Genomic DNA, 13,244 nt, shown 5'->3' with positions numbered 1-13,244 from the left:
GCACTTAAACCAACTTAATAATAGTGAAGAAAGTATCGTGAAAAGATCAAAAAACCTCATAACTCCATATTTAAAATTTTGTTTTTAAAGGCATTTCCGTCGTGCTGGTGTGCATTTAAATTGCTTATTATTTTTTATATTGATCAAATATCAAATTGATCATTGGCTGGCATTATAATAATAAAAAAAATATTATAAAAATACAAAAAATATCTCTTTTTCACTAATTTTAAATTTTTATTTTTAATAGTATTTTGACTATTTCGTTGTGCAATAAGATAGGAAAAAAAATTATCTGTACTTGATTACTTTAGTAGTTATAAATTTGTCATATAAAAAAACTTTAATGACTTTAATAACTAATGTTAGATTTTTTCAATGGAGAATCAATTAGCGATGTTTTTTAAAACTAGAGGAACTAATGTATTTACAAATGGTTTTCAGAGGATAATGTATATATGAAAACATTTAGCTTGTTTTATGCCATGTTTGTTTGCTGGAAAGTAGTTTCCTTTTAGAAAATAAATTTCAGGAAAGTGAATTCTGAGAAAGTAAATTATTTTTTGATGTTTGGTAGTGTAATGGAAAATAAGTTGGAAAACACTTCCCAGTGTTTGGTGATGTCATATTAATGTTTTATTTTTTTTTCAAGTTTATTAAAATAATGAGGAACAAACTTTACAAATTAAAAAGTTGAATGAAAATGAAATTGAAAAGAAATATAATTTTATAAATTATCTCATATAAAATAAATAATAATCAAAATAATAGAGATCAAATCTAAAAAATAAAAAAAATTGAAAGATGAAGAAATTAAAATAATAATAATTAACATTTCATAAATTATTTTAAATAAAAGAAGTAACAATCAAAAGAATGAGGACCAAATTTGATAGATAAAAAATTTCAATTAGAAAAAGATAAGGGAAAAGCAAATAACAATTATAAAACTGAGGATCAAAATTAATATAAAAATTAAATTCGAAGAGATGAAATTGAAAAACAAATATTCAAAACAATATATATATATATATATATATATAATAATCAAAAGTTTGAGGACCAAATTTGATATAATCAGCAAATAATATGATATTTTTAAATTTTTCACAACTTCCGAAAAGTATTTTCCACTCAAAATAAAAGAAAAATATTTTCCTGAAAATCAAGTCAAATTTTTCTTTGATTGGAAAGTGTTTTTGGTTGACCAACTTTTCTAATGGCAAATAAATACATGAAATTTTAGAAAGTGATTTCCCTGAAACCACTTTTCGAAAAACAAACACAAACTTAACGTATATGTGAATTAAATATATGTGATACAAAATGTAATTTGAGTTGGTAAAAAAAAAATTCAAGTTATTATTGCATTTCTAACAATTCAATATGTAATATAAATTTTAGGATTTGGGATTAAAAAAAAACAATATATAAATTAAACATCTTCTGCCAATATTAGTTTATTATGTTTTTATAATAATAATAACAACAAGAATAATAATAATAATTTTAATATCATCGTAAAAGATACAAATAAAGTAAAACATTTGCTCATACATTATTAATTAAGAATATAATTATTTATATCTGATATAAAAATGAAAATCAATATTAATGTATTTTTACTGTGTTTACTCATCTTCAAAGAACACACGTAAAACTTAAACAATGTATAATTTGAAGATAAGATGTTGATCTTTGTCAGGGACAAAAATGAAGCAATGCCTTGTACACAACATCAAATTGTGTACTTTTATAGTCTTTTTAGATGTTAAATACCTCCACACCAGTCGTCTTTTACCAAGCACGAGGTGAGGATTTTGGCTCCATTTCATATAACTATAGCTTTTGCTTTGATCGAGACTCTTGATATGATTATTTGGTGACGAGTGTTATTAAAATGTTTTTACATAATATGATATTCTTGAATTAATTAAAAATATATTTTAATATTATTGTACGAATAAAATGTTTTTATTAAAATGTTTTCTTTTTGTTATGATATAGTTTAATAAAATGGACCTCCTGCATCTACTATGATCATCGGAATCGTGAAACATGATAGCCGCGCCTGATTATTTTTTGAAGTTGAAAAATGTTAACGCTGCGGGCCCCGAGCCAGTCCCTTTCTAGACTCGACCCAGCAGTCCTATTTTTATTTTTTTCCCTCGGCGCTCGCTATAAAGTCTGTAAAAGGTGAGGGGGTGCCAGATAGGCTCTCAGCAAAACTTTAAAACGACACGAATCACAGTGAATAAACTATTGTAGTCTGCTCCAACTTTTGAATTATTGCAGGGTAAATTTTTGGTGGTGAGAAAATAATGCGGGGGGGCGTGGAACCGGACAAGATATTTTTTGCCCTGGGTTTGTTGCCGAGTAGCATGGACGCCTTCCCACGTGTTTGTCTGGACTTGGTCTCATCATAACACTTCATCACATGTTATTTTACTATGCACATAGGTATAGCATTTTAGGTAGATCCATGTGAATTCCACTTCCCAGAGATAGAATTAATGTCCTCTGCTCTAATTTTTTATGCTAGAAAAGTTACTTTATAAATTTATATTATTTATTTTATGCAAAAGTGTTTTCTTTATATATTTTTCTGTTTTTTTATTTGATTGTTATAATATATTTTATTAAAAAATTGTTTAATAAAATATAATTTACTATCAACCTTTAAATTTAATTAATTTACTAAAAAATATTTTCAACTCGTGAAATTACAGAAAATATTTTACAAGTAATAATTTATTTACAATAATATTCAACTATTATTTTTATTTCATTATCATCTTCATCTCATCACCTCACCTTTTATTACAACCATTATCATTATTTTATCACCGTCTTCTTTACTATAATTACTATCTTACTTCATAACCACCATAATTATCATTAAAAATTATTTTACAATTAAAATATTTTATGCAAGAAAAAACTTACCCTTAATCTAACTCATTAAAACATTTCAATATATTTTCATATAAGAACATTTGAAAAATTAAATAGCTCTACTAACAACTTCAGAACACTCTTTAACATGCCAAAAACTCTAAATCAAACCTCAAAAATTTTCAGTGCCTCAATCTATTTTTTTTTAACATGCATGATTAAAGACTCAAATAATCTCCATCAAACTTCATCATCAAGATGAACTTATAGTTATCAAGATGAACCTTTTTATGGGTGAAATACTTCCCTCTCCTTTTTTATGTGGCTCTCTCTCAACTTCAGGTGCTAAAATGGGAAAGAAATGAAGCATGCGATGGAGTTATAAATTTTGGAAGTTACAGGGACCAGATTGAAAAAATAAATGGTGAATGAACAGTGTTTTATGAACGTACACGTGATGATGAGTGAATAATGTCTTACCATGAACACTGAAAATCTTCTTTTTTTTCTCTCCCTTTCCTGGGAATCTTCCCTCTCAGCCTATAGTGACCGAAACATTAAATAAATTATATGATTGAGTTGTAAATTCTGCAAACAACAAGGATTGAAGTGCATAAAATATAAAGGTGAACAGTGTTTACGAATTGTCGAGCGGGCGGTGTTTTTCTTCGTTTTAAAGTTTCACCGGACAATGTTCCACGTGACTGAAAATTCACGTTTCTTAGAATGTGAAATGAAAATCGGCTTCATGACGTGTCATGTAGGGATAGGCAGATCCACAATAATTCCAATTTTTACTTGTTATTTTTTTTAATTATAATGTAGGTGTGTGTACATCACTGTGGTATGATTTGTTTTTGGGGTTGAAAAGTAAGTATTTTGGTAGAAATCCGATTGTTAAAAATTTTGGTATTTTTAAAAATTTTATGTGTTAATATCAAAAAATAATTTTTAAAAAATAAAATAATATATTTTTAATATATTTATAAATAAAAAATACTTTAAAAAATAACTATTCTGAAAATATTATTATGATTAAGTTGTAAAATCTGCAAACAACAAGGATTAAAGTGCATAAAAATATAAAAGTGAACAGTGTTTACGAACGTGTGCTCGTTGACGAGCGAACGGTGTTTTTCTTCGTTTTAAAGTTTCACCGTACAATGTTCAACGTGATTGAAAATCGGCTTCATGACGTGTCATGTAGGGATAGGCAGATCCACAAGAATTCCAATTTTTACTTGTTTTTATTATTACTATTATTATTATTATAATGCAGGCGTGTATAGATCACTGTGGTATGATTTGTTTTTGGGGTTGAAAAGTAAGTATTTTTAGATTTTTTATTTATTAATGGCAAAAATAAATTTTCAAAAATAAAATAATATTTTTTAATATATTTATAAATAAAAAATAATTTAAAAAACAATTGTTTAGATATCTTTGTTATTATTATTATTATTATGTGTGCACAATATTTCTTTGCGAAATTCTCCATTCCAGTATAGGTGACCAGCTTTGGCTAAATTAAAACCGTGAGATTAGTTTTGATGAATGTTAAGTAACCTTATAATGCTATATGAAAAAAAAAAAACAAAAAATTCCTGCCATTGAAAGTAAAAATAAAATCATATTGAACAAAGTAGATATTTTTTATAGCCCAATTGTCTACTGAAAGTGATGCTATAATAATACTATAAAAAACGTGGCTCTATAATTCCCACATTCGTTTATAGCACGATAAAAGTTCACCACTTGGGCTTCATTTATTACATTTCTACAATCACTCAATTAGACCGCAGTCTTACGCTACTTTTTAGGATATGATTATGGATTCTTGACATTCTATTAAAATCTTACAAACAACGTGAGATAGTTACTTGATGATTAAAAATATATGTATTTTTTATTTATTTATTAATAGGATAGCCAAGTCAGGTGGCGCGCACCTTGATTAATTTCATAAATCCTGGAATTAATGACCATATAAGTCTTAAGTAACCATTATATTAGCAACCATATTACTCGAACTTGAGATCACATGGGGAGCAAATCCTTTGGTCCCAAGCTTTTATTATTGGATTACCTACTAGATGATTTTTTTTTAATTATTAAGGTTACAGGTCAGCTATAAGAAATAAAATTCTTACCGGATTCTTTAATTCAATAAAATTTAATTTTGTCATACGAAATGAATTCAAAATACAATTTTTTTTTTTTTTTAAAGAAAGCCAGAGACCACTAGTGTAATCTATCCATTGGAAACAACAACTTTATCAATAATATATATTAAGCACACGTCGGAGGGGAAAAAAAAGAAGAAGCAATAAGCTTGGTAGCAAAAAATCTTAAAATGAACAATTTATGTTAAGGAATGTTTTTAATTTTTCTTAAGTTTCTAATATTAATACATTAAAATTATTAAAAAAACAATAATTTAATATTTGTTCATAATAAATATATTTTTAAAAAACATTTCAAAACAAAAATAAAACATATCCAGAGAAGTCCAAGTCCACTTGTTGCCGAGGAAGCACTGTTGGGCTTATATGTTGTGCATGACTTGTTTGACAAATACCATGTTGATCCCGCCTCCACCGAGAAAGTGGATTTCCGGGTTAACCTGTCAAGACATGATTGGTTAGGTGGTGGACAGGGGCAAAATTGGAAATTTAGGATTAGAGAGGCAGTGTAAAAGGAAAAAAAATAGAATAAGCCTCATTCACATGTTGATCGTAGGAATATACGCACACCAGCAAATACTGCAGAAGGATAAGAATGAACACTGTTGGCAAGCCAAGTTTACGGCCATGGCCCCACAATCATCGGCTGATGTGGCCTGGGGAGACTCGTTTCTTGGCAATCAAGACCAATTCTGCATATGCACAGAAGCAGCTGTAGAAAATGGATCAAGAAAATTAGAACATCGTAAGAGAATTTTCTGAATTTCCCTGAACCATGGATGTGGATTCTTAAGGCCTTGTTAACAGGTCCTGACACTTCAATGAGCCACCCCTTCCTTCCCGAGTCTTTCCAGTTCTTAAGGTTGCAGTAATGTCTTTCCAGTTTCTTGAAGAAGAAAAAAGGCCTTTTTAGTATCTTCAATTCCACCTCGTATTAATCATTTGTTAAGCTGGTGTTTATGTGATAAAAACCTCCCTATTTTGATAACTAAGTTCAAAGGTACTCTGTTTAAGCAGGGGTATTTAGACCTGTTATTTATAACAAATTACAATATTTATATCTTCTTGTTATTTTGAATCGCGATATGCTTTAAATATTGTGTTTCCTAGTCGCGACATGTATAAATTATATTATGTATAAACTATACTATTTTACCGATTTTTATATATATATGCTAATGACCGAAAGGTGGGGGTTTAATTAATGGAGTGAGTTTAATAGTGGCTTCCAAGGCAGAGAGCACACGAGGTGGTCATCATTGACTTGACTTCCGAAGGCCCAAATCAGGAAAAACAAGGGAATTAATTAGAATAATTCAGCCAATACAGGCAACCAGAAATGGTGAATGTTGGTTGACATCCTCGGAGTGGAGAACCCAATCACCGAGTCACTCCCAGTTCATAATATAATGGTGAACACGGGTTGACTTCATTCCACTTACTGAAAGTAATAATAGAAATTGTTGACTCCTCTACGCGGGAGAAACATGCTCTTGCACGACACTTTGGGATTTCGTTTCAAATATAGATTAATGAAAATTTATTATTTTTTATATAAAGTTTTTTATATATATTTTTTATAGTTTTGATTTACTAATATCAAAAATATTTTTTAAAAAATAATAAAATATTATTATATTGTATTTTTGAGAAAAAAACCACTTTAAAAAATAATCATTACTATATTTATAGACACCTCTTTGCCTGAAAATTCTTGGTGAGGTTTTGATTTTGTGGTATATTATGATTTTTAAAAATTATTTAAAAATACATAGAAGTATTTTAATTTAGAATTTTTTTTATTTTTGATATTAGTATACTAAAATTATCAAAATAATACTAAAAAAAATCAAATTTTCAAGTAAAACCCATTAAAAAAAATACAAGTTAATGCATTTTCTAACACCCACACCAATTTTTTAAATATATACATGGTAGTTTCTTTCATGAAAACAGATACTCAATTATTTTATCTGATCTGACATTCAGACTGATTTAGAAATATTTTTAATTATGGAATTAAAAAAATGCAAAAAAACTCAAGAGTTACTAAATAAAATGCTTCATGATGGTCATAAAAATAAAAATAAAAAACTATAATGCTGGGAAGAATTTCAATTTGAACTCGGCTCCCCCTCCTCCATGTGTTGTTATAATTGGCTAGCGAAAAATTAAAATAAGATTTTAATAGGAGTTTGCACTGGAATTTCTCGTGACCCTTCCCTTCAATTTCCGATTTTTAACAGCTTCAAGATTGGCATCTAGCATCAAAGAAATTCCTCTCCAGGAGACGCCCGAACCAAAACCCAAAAGGCACCGGTCATCCAGTGCTGCCCGAAAAAGAATCGCTCCATTACTTCGAGACACGAAAACAATTTCAGTGGCTGGAAATGCACGGGCAGAAAATACGGTCAGGCTCATAAATATCTGGAGGTGGCTAAAACACCCAGCATCGCCCCTAGATATTTTCTTCATATACAGTAAGCAAAACAATCAATAAAAGAATCGACTGAAAATAATAATAATAATAAAAAATTATTGCGGTGACGAATAACCAACCAGAAACGAATTACAGATATACACGACTTCCTAGATCTCTGCCTAACTTACACGTGGTCCAATGCCGCTCTAGGAATATATATGTATATATATTTTTTAAAATCCTCGGTTATTGCACTAGTTGACCACTATGATTTCTGTGGGACCCATTTCCATGAATGCTTTTATTGATGAGTGTTTGTTTGAGACTCTGTGTGGTTTGTTTTTAAAAATAGTTTTTTAAAAAAATAAATTAAAAAAAATAAATTTTTTTTTCTCATATCATCACAGTAAAACCATCAGAAAACATGTTAATTTTTTATAATAAAATAGCATCCAGAAACAGTAACGCTCTCGACACACCGTTAATCTTGGGTTATTGAGAGTGAATTGTATGAATGTATGTGATAAAACGGCATGTATGTGCTTATTCAGTGATATGTCTTAACATACGTGGCACGCTTTGATTTGCTGAATAATAGCTTCGTGTTTCTTTGACCCCAGAAAGGCGCAGAGCTCTGCTTGTTTTCCTTGGTAGCGTATGATGACTAGTATACCCTTTACTGACCAGGGCAAGTAGCAGTCTTTTTTTTTTTTTTAATTAACGTGAGTGTTTGAATTAATTTACATGTATTTTAATTAATTTTATAGGTTTTAAAATTAATAATTATATAAATTTTCAGTGACTATTATATTAACAATTATAGGATTTAAACATAAAATCACATAAAAAATAAATTTTTTAGTTTTAAATTTTTACTATTGCACGTAACTACTAAATGATTGTTTCATTTTTAATTTCAAACATTGTAGCAATTTTTTCGTATTTGTTTTGATCTAAAAGGAAAAATAAACCATCGATAAAGATATATAAGAGATAATGGGAGGTTATAAAAAATAACAAAAGATAATACGGGTCGGATATATTTTAGTGAAAATCTTTGTCAAACCAATATGCTATTCGGTAGGAGTTAAGCTTGAGATGTAAAGTCAAATTTTTATTTTTAAAAAAAGCCAACCCTAACTTCACCTAATATTTTTTTCCTAATAATTTTTTTTTAAGAAATTCAATTTAAAAAAAAGATGATTAGCAAACATATTTGAGTTGAAATTAAAAATAAAATCCATTTACTTTTAAAACTAGTATTTTATAAAAAATTATTCTTCAATAAAACTAATACCCAAGCAAGGAATGCAAGCTTGATCCATTTAGAAAGGATCTTTTACTGTAAAGAGGCAAGCTTGTGCAAACAAATACTTATTTTTTTATCTAGTAATGGGTTGAGCAACAATATTTTTTAGAAAATAAATACAGGCTATCTATAGAGGCAAATGACACGTTACTTGTTTTTCCTTGTATTCCAGCCATGATAGTGCTAAAAAAATTAGGGCTAGTGTTTTTTTTTTTTTTTACTTTGAAACAAAACTTCTATAAAATACCCTGTATACTTTGATAAACTTGTATACGGCCCAAAACAATCTAGGAATCGTCTAAAACCCCAAAACCAACTTAAAACAAAAAAAAAAAAAACAAACTTCATGGGTCCAAATATGTATTTTTTTTTTGTGGTTGTAATTAGTTTCAATTGATGCTTTCTATTTCTTCCACTACAATCTTTTTCTCTTATATCTTAAACTAGTAACTGAAAAATAAGGAAAATTAAATTTTGGATCAAAATTAAATTAATAAAACTAGAGGGATCAAAAACTTATAATTTGAAAAGTAAGAGGATCAAGGTGAATGTTTTGACCAGATATTGAAACCAATACTTATTTTCCTTGCCCTTTTTATTTTGATTCTCTTTCTTTTGATCCTGCCCTTCCTCGAGAAATTTGAAGCAAGTGTCTTTCAATTTGGCTATAAAAGGTTCAAATCGCCTAAAAAAAGTTTGAAGAACAAAATAAAAAATATATAAAAACTATTTACAGTGAGTCCACGGTTAAATGCGAGGATGTCAATAATGTTTTTAGAGGAAAATAGAAAACTTGGTTTTTAGCTTGTGCAAACATCTAATTAAATAAATCAATAATTATATGTGTAAATAAATAAATAAAAAGTCATTAATGAAAAATAAACGCAAAAATAAAAAAATAAAAAATAAATATAGATTAAGATATTTGTTCCCACAATATAAAATATTTACCCAATTATATTTATGAATTTATTTTTACTATGATCAATTTTTTATCCAATTAAAGAACAACAGAAATAGACACATATGAAATCGATTGAGTAAAATAAAAAGGAAGAAATATCTTGCAAGATCGCACATGTTATGAATATTATTTATTTGTTAAAAAAAACATAAAGTTCATCTGTATAAAACATAAATGTTTTTTTTATAAATTAATTAAAATAATATCTCAAAAAATTAAATATATAAAGACTAATTAAAAAAAAGCTCAATTCAAGAAAGGCTAAATAAGAAAAATAACAAAATCATAAATGAGGGATATTTGTTGAAATATAAATTAAAAAAAATAATCATCGATTGTCTATCCTCCACCATCATAATATATCTCTAAGAAGATGATGTCAATATACTTCCAATGCTGTCGTGAAAGGTGACTTTTGATGGTAGGATATCGTCGCGTGCTTTACTTGAAAGATGTGGTTAACATCCACTTGTTAGGGGTGTTTGTCGCTCGCCAACAATTTTTTTAAAAAAATATATATTTTATATTATTGAAAAGCAAAAATACCATTGAGACCACCCAATTTTTTTTAAAAAAAACTAGAGACAAAGATAAAAATACCCTTACAAGGAAGTGCAAAAATTACTTTACCCTAAGGGCATTCTAGTTTTTTGTTGTTCATTTTAATAAAATGACCACAATGCTATGAAGTTTTTTTTTTTTTTTTTTTGTATAAAATGTTATCTTGGTAATTCTACTATTCAAATAAAATGCAAAAAAGCCCTTGTGCATCCAATGATTTTTTAAAGACAGATATGTCCTTGTAAAAAGAGTACAACACCTTAATTGCAAGGTTTTATTTTCATGTAGAGAGGGGCAAAATGAGAAAGCAATGTGGATTCATTGTAGACTTTTATAGTATTTTTTCATTTGGTTTAGAGTTTATTTTAATAACTATAAATAGTTACTTGACTCGCGCTTCGCCGCAGGTTGGATAATTGTTTTTGAAAATAAATACAAACTTTTTATTTTTTTTTAAATTCAAATTATAAATCAAAAGGCCCATGCATGCATTTAATTAAATACATCGAAAACTATTTGTGTCAGTAAATAAAAAAAATAAAGTATTAACGTGTTTATTCAACCCGCTTCACTGTAGGTTGAATTTATCTATAAAATAAAGTGCAAAGACAAGTTTTTTTAAAAAAAAATACAAAGGAATAAAGTTAAGAAAAACAACAATGATATAAAGTGTAGAGTGATAAATATTTAAAGTGTAAAAAATAAAAAATAATATTTTTTTCAAAAGAAATTGCAAAGAAAAAAACAAGAAAACAAAAAAAAATCACGAAAGAATAAAAACGAGAAGAAAAATGATAACAAAAACAACTGGTAAAATCTATAATCACACCATTTCTATAAAAAAAAACACCATTTCATTTTATTACCTGTATAATAATTACTGGTGATAGTTGGTTATTTACAACTGCTGCTACTTGAAGCCATACACAAATGAAAAAAAAGTTTAGATCCAACTAATTCAAAACATTGATTTCAAATGTCAAGATAATTCATTGACTGCATTAGATTTTTCAAAAATGAAAATCACAAAAGAATCAATGCCGATGAAATTGTTTTAATATAAAAAACGCTGATTTTTCAAATGTTTTAATATATTAATATAAAAAATAAATTTAAAAATAAAAATGTTATTTTAATATATTTTCAAATTAAAAATTAACTGTATAAAACATTCAACATACAAAACGGACAAAGACAGCAAGTTGTGGGCAGCGAGTTGCACGGCATTCTCGTATAATCGCATTCGTCCACCTATCAGTGGTACACTTCATGCCATCAATCCGGTGCCTTCTTCGAAATTTATTAGAGTGAGGTACAATCACCTGCATTAAAATTTACAATGCAATGCCCACGAAGCTATACAAATTGTTTTCAGAAGATAAAATAATGAATAGAAATATTATCACACGAATTTAACTAATTAAATTCTCATTCATTACTAAATTTATTTACATAATCATTTCTAGTAAATAATACTCATGATGTTAATTTTTTCTATTTATTGAAATAATTAATAATATTTTAATCACAAGATCACACGGACATTAATATAAACCATGATCAATCACAGTTTTAAATAACAAATTAAATTCACTAGATAATTTTTCATTAATCATATATTTTTATTCTTGATAACAATAAAAAGCTTTAATTAATGGACGTTCAAAACAAGAATTATATAAGACTAATTATATGACCCGCGCGATGCCGCGGGTCATTTTTTTGGCATAAAAAATATATAAAAAAGCAAATATTTAAAAATCTTGAGTTTTTCTGCAAAGTTATATCCAATAATCTTGGGTTTGGCTGCAACGTCCGACCCAAGAGTAATATTTATAATATTAATAATAACATTAAACTTGCATGATTCAAGTTTAAGTGAGTCTGACTGCAACACCGGACCCAAGAATATTGGATGTGGGTCTGACTATAAGGTCGTGTGATAAAAATGTGATAATTAAATAGATCAATTAAATAAAACAAAGAAAAAAAATCAACAAGAAAAAAAAAATTAATGAAGAAAAAGAAAAAAAATTTAAATTAATTGGATTAACCCTTTAAACCAGTTTATCCCGTAAAATTTGGAATTCGCGTCATGAAAGTTTGATAACTAAATAGAAAAAAAATGAAGGGTTTACCCATCAAACCAGGTTAATCCATCAAATCAAGTTAACCCGACAAGCCCAGGATACGTGTCATGAAAGTCTGATAATTAAATAGAAAGAAAATTAACTTTAACAAACTAAACTAAATAAAAAATAATTAAAAAAAATCCAGGTTAACTCGTCAAATCAGGTTAACCCATCAAACTCGGGATCTGTATCATGAAAATCTGATAACTAAATAAAAAAATTTAACATTAACAAACTAAATCAAACAAAATAAATTTATTAAAAAAAGAAAAAAAACAATAATATAATATAATATAATATAATGATAATAATATAATATATTAATAAGTAAATATATTAGTGAAAGGCGTGACTACAATAGTTTTCCCACACCTTTTAGAGTATTATTTAATATATCAATTCTTTTAGGATCTAGTTTATTTGATATCTCTAATCTAGATTAGAGAAAATTAATCTAATTTGACTTGTTATATCAAATAAATTAATTCATAACCCAGTTTTTTGAATTAATTCAAGTTAATTTATTCACTAAATTACCTGAATATTAAACCGGAACTTTAACAATGTTGTTAAGAGGGGCCAAGATTTCCCTTCACAAGCTAATAAATGAAGAAATGAAGGACACCGTTTAGAAATGCGATGCAAACTGCGTTTTTAAAAAATTTTAAGTTTTTTTGTTGTTAAAGTTTAATATAGTTTATATGTTTTGGATCGTTTTAATGTCCTGATGTAAAAAATAATTTTTTAAAAATAAAAAATATCATTAATATATATTTTA

The sequence above is a fragment of the Populus nigra genome, chromosome 5 (assembly GCF_951802175.1).
Source record: "Populus nigra chromosome 5, ddPopNigr1.1, whole genome shotgun sequence".
Classification (NCBI taxonomy): Eukaryota; Viridiplantae; Streptophyta; class Magnoliopsida; order Malpighiales; family Salicaceae; genus Populus; species Populus nigra.
The sequence above is the reverse complement of the archived record's forward strand: the minus strand, read 5'-3'. Positions refer to the sequence as shown.